General features: G+C 34.5%; 1 protein-coding gene across 1 annotated transcript in view; it reads right to left on the bottom strand.

Annotated features, from left to right (window-relative positions):
• Nucleotides 1-21,000, bottom strand: part of LOC106062541 (uncharacterized) — a 262,239-nt gene that overhangs the window by 147,667 nt on the left and 93,572 nt on the right. The window lies entirely within an intron of this gene.

Genomic DNA, 21,000 nt, shown 5'->3' with positions numbered 1-21,000 from the left:
ATACATAATAAATCTTTATTACATTCTGACCCTTCATTCTTCTTACGGAAGACGTCTATTGTGCTTTTAAATATGTTATTCCTGGAGTTAGTGGAAAAAAATGTAGACCAAAGCAAAAAATCAGTTACTAAATTCCAATCACCATTTCGGAGGTGGGGGGAGTTGAACCCAACCCCCCCCCCAGCTACGACCATGATATATACATATATATCTAATATATAAAGTAGAATGTTTTGCGTATGTATGGCATGTATGTCCAAGTATTACAGCTATAGTATTTTATGGATCTAGGCCATGTTTACAATGTTGAAATGAGAAAAGATCGAAAGGATTAAGATCTAGATCTAATTTTAAAAACTAAACTTTGTACATATTTTTTTGACACATGAATATGCAAAATATAGTTTATTGATTTCATTATTTAATACAATTAATCTTCAAATTTTTTAAAAAGCATTTTTACGTAAATTCGTTATTTATATCTGCGAATTTAGATATCCCGATGCACATTCTTTCATTAGACATTACCGAATGGTTACACATTAACACATTTCTATTCCTAGGTCTTAGGTCTAAAACTCTTATTGAACTCTAAGATGATAAAAGTTCTTTTCGCAAAGATAGTTTTATGCTTTAACACATGAACATACTAATTAAAGTCTATTCATTTCAAATTTTAATCAAATATATGTAGGCCTACAAGCAAATGTTATAAATTGAAAAAAAAGGAATTAAGTAGATTAGCTAATTTGATTTGATGGCTTCATTCATACTATTTTTACATTTACACATTCGCTTTTTTATTACATTATTATTTCGTTTAAATGTTTTAAAAACACTCCTAGTGACTATATCGACAGTAATGCGCAAATGAAGACCCGCAGGTCGCGGGTAAAATATGTCTAGTATATTATAGAGTAGAAAGTAAGGCGTATGTGTATGTATGTATGTATGTATGTGCCGAATAGAAATCAAAACTGTTTGACCAATCTTGATACAACTTGGCAGTAATGTTCCTTGGATACTAACTTAGACAGTAGCGTGTGTATCGTAGCACTAAAACAAACTTAAGACCCTCAAAATAAAGTTGAGTAACTCTATGAAAGAATTATAACTACATCGATCTAGGCTATGTTTACCATATTTACATGAAAAGATTGAAACGACCAAGATATAGATCTAACTTTAAGAACTGCACTTTAAGCAGATAGTTTTTTACTTTGACATGTGAAAATACAAAAAATAGTCTATTAATTTTATTATTTAATAAAATTAACCTTCAAATTAGTGTCTGAAATTTATTTTTACATAAATTCGTTCCTTATAGCTACCAATTTAGAATTCCTGAAGAACATTCTTTCATTAGGCATTAAGCAAAATGTTACACATCTCTCCTAGGTCTAAAACTCTAATTGAACTTTAAGATGATAAGAAATTCTCTTCGCAAAGATAGTTTAATACGTAAACATATAAACATACTAATTATAGTTCATTCATTTTATATTTTCATCAAATCAACATTCAAATCTGTTTTTTCTAAGACATTTTTCATACATTCGTTTGCTAGAGCTGCGAAGCCGTGTTGAGATATACTCTATTAGTTTCATTAATGAATCTAATTAAAAAAGGTTACGCATGCGCAGAGCGAAGCCTTCACGCGCAGAATGAACTCTAGACTCTAGATTAGTTTAGATATAGATCTATGTCTAACTCAAGATCTATATATACTTCATACTTTTTCACATGAACATACAAAATTAAGTCTACTCATTTCAAATTTTAATCAAATATATGTAGACCTACAAAGCAAATGTTTTTATTTCAAAAAATGGATTTAAACCCATTAGCTATTTAGATAGCTAGATTCATACTAGTTTTTTATTCACAAATTCCCTTTAGTTATACAATTATTACTTCGTTTAATGTTTACAAAGCACTTTTAGTGAGTATATCGAAAGTGATAAGCAAATTAAGACCCACGGGCCGAGTGTAAATTATGTCTATATATATATATATATATATATATATATATATATATATATATATATATATATATATATATATATATATATATATATATATATATATATATATATATATATATATAATGTGTGCTTAAAAAAACTCAAAGTCGAGTACTAAGTAAACTAAACCCCTTTTTTTTCCTTGTAATCTAATTACAAGTTTATTATATTTTGTTTTCAATTATAGGCTAGATTCCAAACTTTTATCGCTGAAAATTTACTCTAGAAAAGTCTGTTAAAGGCCTCGTAGCCAAAATGTCCTTTTACTTGATCCGGCAGAGAAACATATATATGAATTTTATATGCATGTTTATCGTATTTTCTATACAGTTGTTCACCCCTGCAGCAGAAAATCTTTGTTTTTGAGTCTAAACAAACCCCAAGTCAGATAAGAAAGTAGACTATAGAAGGGATCATACACTAGTGTAGAGATATGAAAAGTGTGTCAATAGCAAAGATAGGAAAATGTGAGAGTGTATTATTACCCAAAATAATGTTAACGTTTCTGTCATTTTTAAAGGGATATCATTAAACCAGTACGATTTATAAACATTGAAACTTACCAACTTATAAGCCTATCACTACATGATTTAAATTATGCTATTAGGGATTTTTAATATAAAGTAAATTTTTAGCTTATGAAAAGTGAAATGAAAACTGTCATCATTTTTAGATAAATGTCAATGCTTTTAAGTATAGTAATAAAATTAAGTCAAGGCAAAAAATGTGAATAATTATGAAATAATTATAGTCATTAGACTAAATATTTTATAAGCTTCAGAACTAAAAACGCATTTTAATTATCCAAACGTAAATCTGAAATTAATTTGGTGCTGATGACAGTGTGAGAATAAAATGAATTAAATGAACGTAAGATTGACAACATAGAAATTCTAGTTGTAAAAAAATACAAATATCAGTAGAGACAACAATTAGAAACAAAAAAACGCTGTGAAAATAATTAACTATTTTAAACTCGTAATGTATTGATTAGGATATATCGCTTTGAGTAACTTCAAAACACATATTATTATTTAATAATACGACTTGTAGACTCGATTCATTTTACGAGTTCTTAGAGACTGTTTTAGCAACTTTTTCTCTTGTCACGAAATGGTTTCAATGTTTATCTTTATAATTTTGAAAATTAACTAGTTTGCAACCCTAATGTGATGACAAATACTATTTTAAGTAAACATTTTATTTTATATGCGGGAAGATAAAGTTGTAATTAGCTAAAATGTTAATAGCTAGTTTTAGTGTTAGATACAAGACACCGATGACAAAGACAAACAGACACAAACACTCTTTTGTTCCCCTGGCAATCAAATCTTTAAATAAGAACAATGATATAAACTCTGTCACATGTAAATTATGAGTAAGTCTGGTGTGAATGTACATTTTGGTTTCGTATACTTATAATGTTTTTTGTTTGGTGTTATACACACATTGTAATACAAATTTCCATACGGACAATAAAGATTATTATTATTATTATGTTAGAAATCAACGAGTAGTCATTCTCTGGCACTGCCAGGGTCGAGTTTCGCTAAAGAGAAACAAAATTCATCGTAGTCCCTTTAACAGTTTCCACTAAGGAATTTTCTAATGATATGGCACGTTTGCAGCAGTACCGCCCTCTGACAGGCAGTATAAGAGAGTATGTCACTTTGTCTTCTGAACTTAGCTGGTTGTCCTGCTTGGGTCGCAGCTGGCTGTGTCCTGGCTTGAGGTTCTGCAGCTGGAGGTGGTGCTCTAGCGGGTAGAGGAACGCCGGTGATACAGTTCTTGTGGAGTCTAAATCCAAAGTTCTGATATCTGTAGTGGGCACAGTAGGGCGGGTGGCCGGCTACCGTTGGCACATGTGGTACTGCGGGCAGCTGATCTGCCGTGGGCAGCGTCGTCAGCAGGATAAGTCCAGTGAGTTGCGGAGGGTTTGGCGTAGCTATGACGTCTCGCACAGACTCTGGGTCTATAGGGACGTCGTACCTAATAGGTTGACAGGTGGGCTGTCGAATAGGCAGGCAAGTAGAGCCGATAGTTCCAAGTAGTAGAGTTGAGTAGATCCACGTAGGCAGTAGATGGTACTCAATAGCAAGTAGGCAAGTGATTAAAACTAATAGTTGAGTAGATCTCAGTAGGCAGGAGATGATACTCAAAAACAAGTAGGCAGTAGTGCAGTGCTGAATAGCACTAAGTACAAGGGCAATAGGCAATTGGTCCGATAAATAATCAATTGACTAGGCAGACAATGCCAAATAAATATGCAGTGATCCAAACAAATAGGCGATAGGCAGGTAAAAAGGCAGACACCTGAGGGAGACATTAGAAATTTCTTTAAGAGTAAGAATAAATGGAGTAGTCCAGACTCGACTCTTCAATTTCAAGGAGAAAATGAGAGAGTGTCTGTCCCGCCTTATTCTACCTTATATAGGTCCGGGATATGGGCGGAAAATGAAATGTCCTAGGCTTAAGATTATTCTCACGTGTGTGAATTTGGTTCGAGATGGGAGTCGCACATTGGAGTGTCAAGAAGCGTATTGATCAAAGAAAGACGTGGGAGAGGGGGGGGGGAAGAAAGATTGACTCGCATTCCACCCAAGATGGTTTCAACTGCGGCCGACAGACATCCGGCGGGCAAGACCAAAGAGATTGTGTGTTTATCTTTCCCCGATCAAGGGGAGATAAGTGAAAGGACGAGGCGTAGCTATCTCCCAGGTGGTGGACAAAGTCTAGCCTGAAGAGGAAAAGCTGGGGCGGGTGAAGGAATTGGGGGTAAGACGGGGAAATAATTAAAGTAAAATGAATAAATAATAATGAAATAATAATTAATGCTGTGATAAAAAAGTGTGACTCTGACAACAAGCTTTTGACTTGTCACACTTATCACACTGGGTTCGTTTTTTTGGACTTGATCTTAAACCAAGATCAAAATGTCGGCTTAAACTAACTAGAACAATAACTAGTTCCTCCTAACCCCGGGTATGCTATTCTGCCTTAACGTGGCACTCGGATGGAAACGATCGTTTGAGGAAGTGATTAGGTCAAATGAATAGGAAAACAAAACTCCTGTGCGAGTGTTCAAAGGAATGCGAAAGCTTTCCATTGCACGGTGTGGAGTTAAAAGAGAGCTTCCACGTCCTTGTCGATAATCCATGCGCCGTTACTTTAGGGACCGCTACACTAATGGCGAGTCCTGCACGGTTGGCTTGGTACAACATAGGAAAATGGCGTAGGTTCCCGTTGTATTTGGCATTCGGCCATGCATTCTAGTCCATGCACCCGAAAGGCCAGATTCATCGGAAATAGCAAAGCTTTATATAGGCATTGACTTGGATCTCTTCCAGACACAGCGGTTGTTCAAACAGGCTTACATGCCTAGAGCTCGAAAAGCCTTCGGCTCAGCTCTTTTGACAAACAAACGGTTCCTCCTGACTGCTAAATGCGTCTTTTGTGACATCTATAACACTCTAATGGCATTAACAATTCTGCCTTTCAATTTATAAGCTATCTATTAACGCTGACAGAGTAAACAGATAAAATAAATGAACAAGAAAATATGTCGAAAGAAAATTGAAAAGTTTATTTTATGTAGTTGTATCAATTTATTGGATCAGTCATGCCCTTCTTCTGTAATAGATTTAAACTAACAATAATACATGTGTGCAAGCATAAATATTTGTGTCATTGTTTATAATTATCGCAGTTTAATGCTTATTGTTTTATTACCATGCTATGATGCTATCAATAGACTGGAGCAGTTGGAAAAGGAGGAGGACAAAGAAAGGAGTATCTGTTTAAATGTTACCGTGGTCAATTAAAAAAAAATATACATTTTCAAAAAGTTAAAAGAACTGAATTCGAATTCGACGGTTTAAATCTCCAGAAACCGATCAAATAGTCACTGTGTCAGCGAAACGTTTACGAAAAAGTATTTTTTTTAGTTATCAGTTGTTCAAATACAAGCTTTAAAGCGAGATACTAAGTATAAAAGGGAGTAATTAAATTTATACCACTATACAAGTCAAGTACTATTATTTCCTTTGTTTGATACAAACTAAATTATTTAAAAAAAAATAAATTGTGCTAAAATAACGTCTACATTTTTCTAACCATACAGATGAAGTTAATATTAGCTTTTAAAAAAATATTTTTTAAAAATATATATAAAGTGTAATTGTATCGATTATCTTATATAATACAGACGTTACTTCAAAAAAAGAAGATGATTACGTCCTACGCGTCATGCATTTAGTCATGCATATTAACCAATGACTTAAATTCTGCCAAGTCACTGGTTTTCCTGGCTAGCCAAGGCAACCCATTCCATGCTCTAATAGCACTAGGGAAGAAGGAGTATTTGTCCTAGCATATGGGACGAGGAATGTGCCTTTATCTTTGTGTCTTTCAGAGTATTTTATTAAATTTTGTTTTTGTATATGAAGATTATGCTTCGGTGTTTTATGTATGATTGCTACTTTACTTTTGAGCCTTCTGTTCTGAAGGCTTTCTAAATTTAGTGATTTTACTAAAGGTGTTACTCTAGTCAAATGTGAATATTCGTTTGTTATGAATCTCACTGCTCTATTTTGTGTCTGTTCCAGTTTCTTAATGTTTTTATGAGTTAAGGGGTCCCAAACGGAGGATGCATATTCTATTATTGGCCTAACCGAGGTTAAATAACATTTTAGTTTTATGTTCTTATTTGATTTATAGAAATTTCTTTTCATAAATACTTATGCTTTGTTTGATTTTTTTGTAGTTTCATCAATATGTGGATTCCATGATAGTTTTTCATTTATTATAACACCTAGGTATTTTGCGTTTTTAGTTTGTGTTACTGGTTTGCCATGAATAAGATAAGTGAAGTTAATTTGTTTTAGTTTTTTTGTTACTCTTAACAACTGACATTTTTCTGGGTGGAAAGACAATTTTATTTTACAAAGATTATTTTGAATTAATCATGTAATTGATTTATAGTAGATCTAGACTAACAATAAAGCTAACAATAAAGCTGTTTTATTGGAATATTTTTATTAATTGTTTTTGTTAATAGCATTTTCATGCTTATAGCATGTTCAATGTGCTCTGGTCTAATATCTTTAGTTGGCCAGTTTTCCGTGAAAGCATTTTAGAAGCATTTTAAAAAACAAAAGTTTTTATTCGAACCTTCTCAGGCCGATTAAGCTAGCCTATATTGCAACCAAGTGCTTATGATGGCTTATATTTATTTGTTTTTTAAGAGACGTCACAATTCTCTACACAAAGCTTATTTCCACATAACTAGTACCGACGTTATATAAAACATAATGAACAATCGATAACATAACTGGTCAATTATTTGGTTCATTGACTTTATTATGTGAAAATATTTTATTAGAACCGAGAATAAGAAGAGGAAGAAATAAAACGTAAATTATTATATCAAGACAAAGTGAGCTATATAAGTTTGTAATAAGCAGCCTTTCAAGAAACGTCTACTCTCTCTGTTTATTTAAAAGTAAATGTTGTAGTTTCTTAACATATGATAAAGTAATAACATAGCACAACAAGAAAAACCGTACTTTATTTTTTTTTATAAACTTATAAATGGAAATTTTAACTGTTTCAAGGCCCTTTCTTATCTAGTTAACTCAGATTATAATATGACATATTTTATTAATGAGAATTTATTTTTCCATTAAAATAATACTGAATAATATTAATAATAATAATAAGGCTTTTTTAGATAAGCCTTCGAGTTCGAAGATAAGGAATACACTTTGGCTACAGAATAACTTACATTATTTATGATAGAATTATCATGGAGTACAAATTGTATATTAATGTTATAAATCTGGAGGTGATGCGGATAGGGGTAATTCTGTGAGTGTATCCATCTTCACAAAATCGCCCACTTCAGTGCTAGACAAGCGATCAACTGTGACAAGTAGCGACGGTAAAGCGAGAAGATTGTCGAAGTTTTAAGAAACATCAGTGAATTCTACTCGGACAGTCACGTCAGAAACGTTCATGTGATTAACCAAAAGGATTGAACTATGCTCCGTCCTGTTCTAGAAGGCTTTCTGGGATTCTATATAAAAGTTATGGTGTCACAGTCAATATACTAAATACTTGAGAACGATAAACTCTTAGGAAAATCTATGGCGCTATACAAGATGAAAAAGGGTGAAGGACACTCACTACTAACCAAGAGATATATCAACTGTTTGAAGACCCACCAATAGTGACCGAAAAAAAAAGAACAGACTAAGTTGGGCAGGTCACCTTGAAAGAATATCGGAAAACAGAGGATCGAAATTGTATACAGGCAAAATCCAAAAGGCAGGCGACCCAAAGACAGACCCCGAATGTGATGGATTGATGATGTGGAGGCAGATCTGCAACAGCTTGGGGTTAGGGCGTGGAGACGAAAGGCCCAAGAGAGATCTGAATGGAAGGCCTGAGCTCTCCATGGGCTGAAGCGCCACTGGGATGGATGGATGAATAATGAATGTCACAGTGAAGACAGTTCACTACAGTCTTGGCTTGGTTCTGTTCAGTGCGTTTGCTTCTGTACATCGCATTACGAGGCTCGGTACCGAGTAGGCACCTCGGGAGTATGAGACGACGAGCCCAGTGTGTAAAGTCAGATCTGATAATTTAGTGATAAAACACATTTATTCCCATTATTTGATTACTTCAAACATTATTTGTTTAAAAATAATAAAACAGTACATTTTATGTTCTTAAGTTTTTTTTAAACTCTTTTCAGTGAGATTCCAACATATTAAACCCTACAAATAATTGGCTAATTCTTCCTTTGAATGAAACACATTTCTCTTTCAGCTAAAGCTCAAGGCGTTCAATGTTTTAATGCACAATTAACTCATATCACTGATGATATTTCTGTAACCTGCATGACATCAAAGATATATCCACCAGCTTATTGTACTTTTAATGTGGGCTATAAGGTTGGCAACAATTATCTACATTTTTTTTACAAGTTTTGTATCAAATCAGTCTGTCTTTCTGTCTGTCTGTATGATAAAAAGTTTAAACACGTTTTTCTCCTTTTTTCCTTTATCAGATCAAGTTAAAATTTTGCACAAGTATTTATTAAACCTGACAAGACATAAATCAAAACAAAAGTAAACAATTAGTTCATTAGTTGTTGGTGATTTTAATACATTTCAAAATAGGGGGAAAAAATTATGCGTAATTATTCTTCCATTCCCAGTCTCGGATCAGGTTAAATTTTGCATTAACTAATTTTGTTTTATACAGCAGAAAGAGAGCTAAACTCTGTGATTTTCAGATAAATGGAAGTAAATAGAGGTTATTTCCCCTTAGATAAGTTTTGATTTGTAAACGTTTTATTTTTTCTATTGTTTGTTGCATTTAAGAGAACCTCAGAGGACAAAACGGCCAAATAAAATCTGCCCGTTCAAACATTTGCCGAATTCAAGATGTGTAAATAAACGAATTTTGATGCTAGATAAATTCTGCAGTTTTCAAAATATGTCCAGCGTTATTCTATAAGCTAAACAAAAATATTTACATTTCAATGAGATCTAGAGGTGTTATTTTCGTTCACCATAGTCAAAGTTTTTTTCTTGATGTTGTTCGGAATAGTAATTCTAGCAACATGTATTTAAATAAAAAAAGAAGAAAAAAGGTTTTCAATTAATATCACATTTTATTAAAATAAAAGATATTAAATAAATAGTATGCATATTATGTGCAAATAGTTAGGCATATCTTTCTTATGTCTAGCACAAAAACATCGACTGTTAAGTATGGTCATGCCCATCTTCTTCTCTCCATACATATACATCAATGTTCACTATACAGTATACATATATTAAGAAAGATTAAAAATAAATCAATTAAAATTTATACCAGAGATCCCAGGCAATAAAGTTACATAGACATCTTGTATGGCGGGAGATATGATACGGATTACTAATGGTTTTGGCTCATAATTTTTATTATTTTTATGTCCGCCTATGATATTTTTCTGCCATATTTTGTAAAGCCCTAAACTACGCTTGGTTGATTTATATAGTTACTACAAAAAAAAAGGTCTGATTAGTTTCAAATTAATATTTGCAAAAAAATATAAATAAATAAAAAATAAATAAAAATAAAAAACAACAACAAAAACACCATATTCGTTATGCTAATAATATCAAAATATGTACAGGGTCGGATTTAAATAAGTGTAGGAGGCACCGGGGCAGGAATTTTGTAAAGGCCTAAACACTTTTTTAAAAGCTTATACAAAAATCCTTTTTTTAATAATCATACTTATACTATAAGCATACCATTCTTTAGACGAATAAAATACATTATTAAACTAAATATAATTTTCCTTCTTTATGATAAAGTCGACATAAATGAATTTTTGGTTAAAAAAGTATTTTTGAGTTTATGGAAGGAAAGTCCCTGGACTTACGCATTCCGTTTAAACCAGGGCTGCATTTATCTATGACAAACATGCTAGGAACAGCCACTTCTCAATCACGACAGTATTGTAAACCGTAAGGTTAAAAGTATTGTCGGTAAAAATGCAAAAAAATAATAAGTTTGAAAGGATAACCTTAAATATTTTGACTCGTCTACATTTTGATTTTTTTTTTAAATCTCAGTTATTACGGTCTCTCTCTTATGAAAGCCACAGGACAATTTTGTGGAACACCCTCCGCTACATCCGACCCTGATTGCTTACAAACAACGCTAATTGAATTAAAGCAAAACAGTCATGCTCTAAAATTATGTCATTAAACGAAGAAAATTGTTGACATTATTAGTGCTATCTCAAAGGTAAACTCCTGAAACTGCGTTTATATTTTCTTTTGTTTTTATAAAGAGTTATATTTATTTTTTTTCTCTTAAACTAATCCTGAGATGTTTTTTTTTTTTACAATTTTCAAGGTGTCTGGAAACATCTATTACAGTCACGTCCATTATTTAGACACTGTGGAGTATTATCAGTCAAACTGTACCTGGACATCAGCGTTAGAAAACTTTCAAGCTGGAAACTATACAATAGACGTTTCTTTTTACCCTAATGTAACTAATGATACACACTTTGCTACCAATATGTCCATGTCCTTTAAATTCAGTGAGTTATAAAACAATATTTAAAAATGACATAGAATTAACCTTATTAAATAATCTCCATAAAATATAAGTTCACATTTTAAAATTTTCCAACAGCTGTACCCAACTTATATCTATCGAAGTATTGCTTCAATGGTAGTAAGATTGTGAACGGTTACGTTAGACCAGGGGCTACTGCGGAATGTATTTGCTATTTAGATAGCACTGGATATCCTCCTGCATTTTTACAGTGGTCTAATAGCAGTAATATAGACTTGGGGAACCATTTAAATAATACAGCTATCACTTTGCCCATTGGTAAGTTAACTAAAAAAAATACATTTTTTAAAACTAAAGAGTATAAAAATATATTTTTTTGAATTTTTGAACATATTTGTAAATTTGGTATAATTAAGTTTATTATTTATGAGACGGGATTTAAAAAATATTCTAAATATATTCCTTCTCAGAACCAAATAATAATCTCGTCACCTACAGTTGTTCCCGTGTAACATAGTTACAGAATGGTAATGGATCTACATTGTATACAGTGCACTATGCCAGTAAGTGTTGTGAGTTTCAAAATAAAGTAATTTTTTGTTTGACTCGACTACACATTGACAGAATTTCGGCATGCAGCTAAACATTTGATTGTATGAAGTATATAACATGTTAAAGTCTCGACAGATAATATATTGCCTTTGCAGCTTTTCTTGTCAAAAATGTGGATAATCCTACACAAACATATAGGGTCACAGACTGACATTTAAGAGCACCATTTTCAGCTTTCTTTTCTTACTTCTGATGTGTGCACCATGTGCCATCCTCGACCTTTTCTTTATGTTTGCTATCCATATGATTCTATTCACCACATCATTCTCTCCATTGTTGGTGTTGATTATGAAGTGCATAGAATCATGTTTGCTTATAGTATTCTAATTTACAAGTAAACGGCCTTCTATTAAATCTCCACTCTTGTGGGAGTCGACTTTCTGTGACATATTTCTCCACAGTTTGGATTTTCTGGCACGCTTCTCTTTGAAGTTATTCCTTGTTGCAGGAGGGGAATTGAATTTCTATCCCGCCCACAAATTATATGTCATATAATGGGCATAGTATAATGAATGTCCTCAAAATTATTACGATAAGTTTAAGAATGTATTATAATAATGTTTCCAAAATAGTTAGCCTTTTGAATAATTTCTTAGATGATTTTGAAGCTATTTGATAAGCGCTATTACTAAATGAATAAAGTATAACACTTGGAATTGGGAATCTCTTAATGTGAAAGAATTCCTGCTACCATATATACATACTATACATGCACATTCAAGGCATCTCAAGATCCTCAATCAACGAACATATTGTTTATGATTAACTTTCACTCCCAGCCGTTTTCTCAAGCATAAGGTTTTCAATTTACAAATACAAATAGTCTTCCTCCATTTTTCAACTGCCCATCACACAAGGTCATGGAGACGCGGTGGTTGAGTAGTTACAAAGTTCCGAACCTGATATTTGGGTTAAAATCTAGGTTGACTGGGATTTGAATTTGGGATTTTTAGGGCGCTCCTACTCCATCCATCTCTAACGGGTACTTGACTTAGCTGTGCTGGATACATGACACCCTGCTCATTAAACATTGACCAAAGAAACAACCTTAACATCATCTGCCCTATAGATCTGAAAGGGAAAATTTACTTTACTCACGTATACTGCTTTCTCAATAACTTGGAAACCTAGTTCGACTGTCTGCTTATTAGATCTGGATAAAGAGCCTACACCCACCAGAACATGTTTGAAGGTAATTTTTACGTTCAACAAAAAAAGTGCTGTCGAGATTGCTTCCTATTTTAGCAAAGCTTTTTTTGTATTTCGACTGGTCTATATCTTTTTCGGCTTATGGCGTTCATTTAAAAATGTTGTCATAACTTTGGTGAATCTCTTACGCTTGCGAGACAATCATTGATAATTTTACATTTTTTAAACAGGATTCCAGTAATATTTGCTAAAATGTCTTCTTCTTCTTTTTCTATTGTTTTGCATTTTGTTTCTAATCGACACATTTCTACACTGTCCAAGACAATAATTATGATTTATGAAGGACTTTGTAGCGAGGCCAATTTAAGATCATGTGACAAACCACCAGTCAAATAAAAATTCGTATGTGACTGGACATCTATAGGACTTGAAAGGTTGTGTCTGGTCCTTTTAAAGATCCATCCGAATATATTCACACTAACTTCGATCTCTATAAGCAATAAAGGCCTTACATTTCTTGTTTATCGTTTAGTCAAATTTAGTGTGTATACTGAATTGACGTCTACTTAAAGCACTATCTACAGATGTAATATATGTACAATGTTTTAATAAGTACTAGCCTGATATTACCCGCGGTTCGCGGATCTTATTTTGCGTATCACTGATATTGTCACTTTGATATAGTGTGTTAGAAACAATTAAACAAAATAATAATTTATGATCTAGATTTAGGCTTCGAGAGATTTTATATTCTGACCACGCGTGACATTTCGGTCTTGTCAACTGAAAGAGGCTCGAGATAACATGAATGGGGCAATTGGACTAAGTCACAGCTATAGCGAACGAATGTATGTAAAATGTTTAGAAATACAATTTTGAAGGTTAATTTGATTAAGATATGAAATAAATGGGCTATACTTTGTATTTTCATGTGTTAAAGTATAAAACTATCTATGCGAAGAGTAGATCTATCATCTTAGAATTAGAATTATAACTAGATCTAGTCTTTAAGAGATTTTATATCTGCGCCTGCGTGACCTTTCGGTTTTATATAATGAAAGAAGCACGCGATAACATGAATGGATCTATTGAAATATACATTTACACGTCTAAATAAGGAACGAATTCGTTTTTTTAAAATGCTTTAGAACACACAAATTTGAAGGTTAATTTTATTAGAAAGTGAAATAAATGGATGCAAGGAACATTTATGCCAAGTTTTATCAAGATTGGTCAAACAGTTTTGATTACTATTATGGACTTACATACATACGTACATACATAAATACATACACTATTATGGACTTACATAAATACGTACATACATAAATACATACATACATACATAAATACATACATACTTACATACATACATACATACATCTATTTGCATTTTACGTCTCGAGAGACGATCTTTTCCTTTTGCAACTTCTTGTGTGACTAAAGAGGCCAATCCTTGATACACAGCTGCGATCGCAGGTTGGGCATATATAATCACCAGGCGCCGTTGCATTTTCACCCTTCTTTCTGCTTCTGTTGTGTATGTCATCTTCAATCTGTGACCCTTCCTTTATGCTCTCTCTCCATGTGGCTCTGTCCAGTGCCACCTCTTCCCAGCTGCAAGTGTCGATTTTGAGGAGCTTCATGTCGCGTTTGCATACATCCGTATAACGTAAAAGTGGGCGACCAGCGGCTCTCCTGCCTTCTATTAGATCTCCATACAGGATGTCCTGTGGAAGTCGACCTATTGGCATTCTACGAACGTGGCCAAGCCAGCCAAGGCGTCTGCTGCTGATAACAGAGCGGATGTCCTGGCATCCTGCTCTATGTAGCACTTCTTCATTGGTTAACTTATCTTGCCACCTTATTTTAAAGATCCGCCTTAGGCATCGGAGGTGGAAGACATTCAGCTTTTTTTCCTGCCATGAGTAGGTTGACCATGTTGCACTTCCGTACAGCAAGGTGCTCAACACACAGGTCCGGTAGACTAGGGCTTTAGTACTGCTAGTCAGCAATATGTTGTCCCAGACTCTTTTGTGCAACCGTGACATGGTGGCCATTGCCTTGGCTATCCTGTTGTTTAAGTCTTTATCCAGTAGAGTGTTGTTGAATATGATGGAGCCAAGGTAATAAAAGTGATCAACAATTTCTAGTGGTTGGCCATTAATGCTTACTTGAGGTGCAGTGTATGTGTTTTGGACAAGTATCTTAGTCTTGCTTTGACTGATGTTTAAGCCGAACTTCTGGCAAGCAGCAGATAGTTTGTCAACTATGGATGTAGCTGAATATCAGAATCAGCCACAATAGCTGCATCATCAGCATACAGGAGTTCCCTGACGAGTAGCTTCCTAACCTTGGTTTTTGCTCGCAGCCTTGATACATTAAATAGTTTTCCAGAGGATCTTGTATGGAGAAACACACCTTCGTTTATGTCGCTGTATGCATAATGCAGTAGACAGGAGAAGAAAATGCCAAACAGAGTAGGTGCGAGCACACATCCCTGCTTGACACCACTGCAAACCTCAAAAGGTGCTGATTGGGCTCCATTGAATTTGACAGTACATTTAGTTTCCTCGTGAAAACACTCAATTAACTTCAGTAGTTTGGGAGGGCAACCTATTTTCCTCAGGAGTTTGAAAAGGCCACATGTCAAAAGCTTTAGTCAGATCAACAAAAACAATGTACAGGGGTCTGTCTCTCTCTCTGAATTTCTCCTGCAGTAGTCGTAGAGAAGATATCATGTCCATAGTGGATCTACCACTCCTGAATCCACACTGAGACTCTGGGTAGACTCTAGAAGCTATCACTTGCAGCCTGGATAGTGCCACTCTAGCAAAGATTTTACCCACTATACTGAGGAGAGAGATACCTCTATAGTTATTGCAGTCACTCCGATCCCCTTTGTTCTTGTATATTGTGACTATAGTTGCGTCACGCATGTCCTGTGGGACATGACCTGTTTCCCAACAGCGGCAGAGGAGAATATAGAGTTCAGGGAGCAGGAGTGATTCGCTGACTTTCACTACTTCCACTGGGATACCATAGCTCCCAGGAGATTTTCTATTTTTTAAGCAGTTAATTGCTTTTTTGAGGTCACTAAGGCTCGGAAGCTCATCTAGGCATTCCAGTACTTGAAGATCTGGTAGAGAAGCCAGGGCGACATCATCTACTGTATTCTGTGTGGCATAGACTTCGAGGTAGTGTTCTGTCCATCGTTCTAGCTGCTTGGTTTGATCTGTATTTTTTTCTCCTGATTTGGATAGAAGAGGGGCAGGCTTAGACACTGTTGGACCCAGGGTCGCTTTAATGACATCAAATAAAGCTTTGCTATTTCCTGAGTGGAGACTGTCTTGGATTCTGTTGCAGGTATCCCTCCAAAAGTTGTTAGCACATTTTCTAGCCATTTGTTTCGCCTCTTTATTAGCACTTTTGAAGGCCTCCAAAGATTTTGGATTAGGCTTTGTCTTGTGAGCGAGGTGTGCAGATCGTTTTTTCTCGATGCAAGGTTCCATATGTGCTAGATTCGCCTCAAACCAGTCTACATTTTTGGGTTTTTGAGGCCCAAAGGCGGTGATTGCCGAACTGTAGATTACGTCTGTTAATTTCTCCCATCTGATAGAGATGTCTTCTTCATCACTTAAGGAGGGGATTGAACTGTTCAGGAGCTCGCCAAAGAGTGCACACTTCTCTGGGTCACCTACATGGTTGACGTTAATTCGCCTAGTTCCGGGTTGAGTGGAAGTGTAAGCCTTCTTGAGAAGTAGCTTGATTTTGCTTAGCACTAGTGAATGGTCTGAGTTACAGTCCGCACAATGGTATGAATGGGTGTGGATGACACTTTTCAGATCCATCCTTCGGGTAATGCAGAGGTCAAGCTGGTGCCACCTTTTTGAGCGTGGGTGCTGCCAAGAGACTTTATGGCGTTCCTTGCCAGAGAAGCATGTATTTGTTACACACAGTTCATGAGAGATACAGAACTCGAGTAGCCTTTGGCCATTGTCATTTATTTTGCCAACACCATGAGGTCCCAAGCATTTTGGCCATGCATCATTTCCATCACCAACACGGGCATTAAAGTCTCCGTTTATATAGAGGTGCTCGGATTTTGGAATACTTTTAATTACGTCCTCTAGAGCTTGAAAGAATCTGGCTTTGTCCTCTTCTGGTGCAGCAAGGGTTGGTGAGTAAGCACAGATTATATTAACTTTGCCTTGCGGTGATGCAAATTTTATGTGTGCTACTCTTTCATTGCCTATGGGAAACATTGCAATGCAGGGGACGAGACTGTTTCTTATTGCGAAGCCGACGCCATGTATTCTAGGGCTTTGTTCTGGTTTTCCTTGCCAGTAGAATGTATAGTTGCTTTCTGTAAGAGATCCACTGTCTGCCAGTCTAATTTCTTGCAGGCAGGCCACATCAATGTTTAGTCTGCTGACTTCTATGTCGATGATAGATGTTTGACGCATGTCGGTGACGAGTTCAGGGTCAGTATTGAAGCCAGGACACATTGTCCGTATGTTCCAGCTTGCTAAACGCATTAATGTTGAGGGTTTATGACATACATACATACATACATACATACATACATACATACATACATACATACATACATACATACATACATACATACATACATGCATGCATATGCCGTACTTTATTCTTTATGTTATAGATTAGTTTTTTTAAGTCTTTAAGATGTCTTTATTTTAAATTACGATGCTCAAAGTGTTGCTTTTAAAGAGAATATTATAAATCTAAAACAGTTTACAGGTATTTATGAGGTACTTTCGGTGTCTCTACAGGGACAATTTGGTACCGCCCACCAGGTATTTGCCCAAATGCCAAAATAGCCAATCCGCCACCGCATTTTGGGTTATTTAGTCCTACCACCTTATTTGAGGAGCCGGTGTTAGCGTAGCTGGAAGATATACACCTTTTTTTTAAATATACTAAAGAGCAAAACATTGATCCGCTAGAAAAGGGCTTATGTATTGGTAGTAAGCAAAATATTGTCCAAGACACCTTCATGTAGCTGTGACTCGGTGACCATTGCTTTATTTATCGTGTTGTTGATGTTGTATTCAGTAGCATATCATTGAAGAAAATAGAGTCTAGGTAACAGAATTGTTAAAGAATTACACAATTATTTACAATTATAATAAAACATACAGATGTAGGAGTACCAAGCCATAAGTTGTTTGACAATCAAAGAATATCAGGAGTTAAACTTACCATATGTTAATTTGATCATCTAGCTGGAAGTTTTTACCTATAAATGCGTTGTATAGTGGCTATAAAGAGATACCGATGTAAGTTTATTATTATTTTGTTTTGCTCGGAGATTTAAGTCAGGTATAATAAATAACCGACATTCGTTTTGATAAATGATTAAAAAGTGAAACATTTATTCTAAACTAGAATGAAAACTTCGCTGTGGTTATATAATGACTATATTTTAGAAATTTTGTAGTTTCATATGATCTGTTGATAACTTAAGCAGATTTTAAAGGCAACGAGTTTGACTTTAGGTATGACTGTTATTTTCTATAGTCTAATTGCACGAAAAACCATCAAAATGAATGACATTTTTAATTGTTTAGGAAATTTTTACATATATTTCTAAAACAAATATTTTTAAATTCAATTTCAGGAGGCCCAACAAATTGTTCAGTAGAACTAAAAGATGTGAGAACAACAATCTGGAAAATATGCAAAACTATGCCTATAAAGTTGGCAATTACTTGTCAAGTTGACCAGGACGATGCCTTACCAGGGATCAAAGCTAGAATATTCATCAACTCCTATTATTCTGATATTTTTTACTCTCAGTTTGTAAACCAAGTGTATAGAGTTGAAAATGAAATCAATATAACGAATGCCGGAAATTATTACATAGGATGTCAAGTGCAAAATATCTTATTCAGTGATGTAAATGCAACGTGCAGTTATTCATCTATCTTACAAGTAATGGGTAATATTGTGTTTACGAAAATTTTATTATAAAACATGTTATAAGATAATATAGTTTATAGAACTCTGCACAGTTAATAAAATAGAAATCCTTTTCTCTATGTTATGTGTAACAGCACCGCCAGTGACAGCACCAGAAATACAAATCAGAAGCGATACTAAAGAATGTGTAAATGCACTTGAAAACAAATTCTATACAATTGAGTGTAGAGCACTTGGAGGAATACCTTCTGTGAGTAACATAACAGTTTCATGTGGAAACATTGAAGAATTAACTCAATTTGGAAACATCTTTACATCTCCTGTAATATTTACAAGAAATATGACTGGACAGAACTGTACATGTACAGCTCAACATATTACTGGATGTTATGAAAACAATATAAGTACTTTACAGACAAATGTTTTATGTAAGTTTTGTTTAATATGTACATTTTATTTAAACATACAACTTTCTTTAAAAAGATTACAATGATAGTTTGTTTTCGCTAACTCGGAGGTGATATCCGATTGGTTAATCCCTGAGTTTGTTTTTTCGGTAAATGCCACAATATGTTTTAAGCTGTAGCGATGGGTTCTTGTAATAATATTAGCTTGTGTGTATCTGTAGAGCTGTAGGCCTACTTGGTCTGGGATTGAACTATACTTTCTCTAAGATGCTAGCTATGATATATCAACGTCAGCAGACATAAAGTTTATTCATACAAACTAATGATAAAATAAGAATGTGTTTTCGTGCTCTGCAGCCTAAGGTGCTGTGTAAATATAACAGCTCATTAAATAGTAAATTAACACAAAAAAAATTATACGTGTTCCAATCCCACAGGACTCTTAAGATAATATCCTCCAATATCAAATGCTTATAAAATATCACAAAAGCAATATCAAACATACTTTTCTTCTTCTTCTTCGTTCTCATTGTTATGTTGTAGTGTTCAGATGACTAGACCAATACATGAGATGAACTGCGCAGTGGTTTCCAAATCAGGAAGCTCTCCATATAGTTTTCTTTCTATTGGGGTGTTTTGGGGCCAGTGTCTTATACAGGCTACTTGGTAAAGAGAGCAGTTTTGGAGGACGTGGTTCTCATTCTCTAGTGATACTCCCCATGGGCAGATTTCACTGGTTCCAATTTTGACCTTCCGGTACATATGTTGTCGCATTCTGTTGTGTCCGGTCCTGAGTCGAAAGATTAGACGTTGGTCTTGTCGAGATAGCTTATAGTAAGCGTCATCTTTCTTGTGATTTGGATGAGAGCTTGTCCATTTTTCATTTATTTTATTTACAATTAATTTCTTCAATTCTTCTGGATAGAGTGCAGAGTTTATTTGTGAGTTAGTTCTCCCACTCTCGGCGAGTGTGTCGGCCTTCTCATTTCCTTCCAGCCTAAGGTGCTGTGTAAATATAATAGCTCATTAAATAGTAAATTAACACACACAAAAAATGATACGTGTTCCAATCCCACAGGACTCATAAAATAATATCCTCAAATATCAAATGCTTATAAAATATCACAAAAGCAATATCAAACATACGTCCGTTCTTGTCATTGACCTCTCAGCCCGTAGATTTGGCTGTTTATGTATCTTCGTGATTGTCATGCGAGCTGTGACAGTAAACAATGGAGATACAAATGACGTTTCGACAATATCTTATCAGAAACTCCAGTCTACTTAGAGACAGCGCTAACATTGTTTGATATTCTCTATTCTATATAATCTTACATATGTATCCATAGATGCTAAGGTCTGAAACTGGGTACTTTATTTTTTCTTTTATTTCAGACAAATCCTCAGTGACTCATTTCATTGTAAGCAGCCCTGTTATAGACAACGGAAAATCGGCACAGATTCACTGTGAAGCAGATGGTAATCCAGCACCAAACATTACTCTCTTAAAAGGAGGTGAAATTATTTCTCAAACCAACAGTGGATATAGTCTCATCTATAATAAATTAATAACTTGTAAAGATGCTGGCAATTATGTTTGTCAAGTCAACAACGGTATCGATTTTAATAAGGAATTCAATCAAATAACTCTACTTATTAGATGTGAGTAGTTTTTCAGTTTGTTAAAGCCGTTAAGCACTTAAAAAAAGTATATTTTCATTTTTGTTTTCTTATTTCTATATATTGAATATTTGGGTCCTTTACAGGTCCTT

Source organism: Biomphalaria glabrata, chromosome 14 (genome assembly GCF_947242115.1).
Source record: "Biomphalaria glabrata chromosome 14, xgBioGlab47.1, whole genome shotgun sequence".
Lineage (NCBI taxonomy): Eukaryota > Metazoa > Mollusca > Gastropoda > Planorbidae > Biomphalaria > Biomphalaria glabrata.
This window is presented reverse-complemented; position numbering and strand designations above follow the sequence as displayed.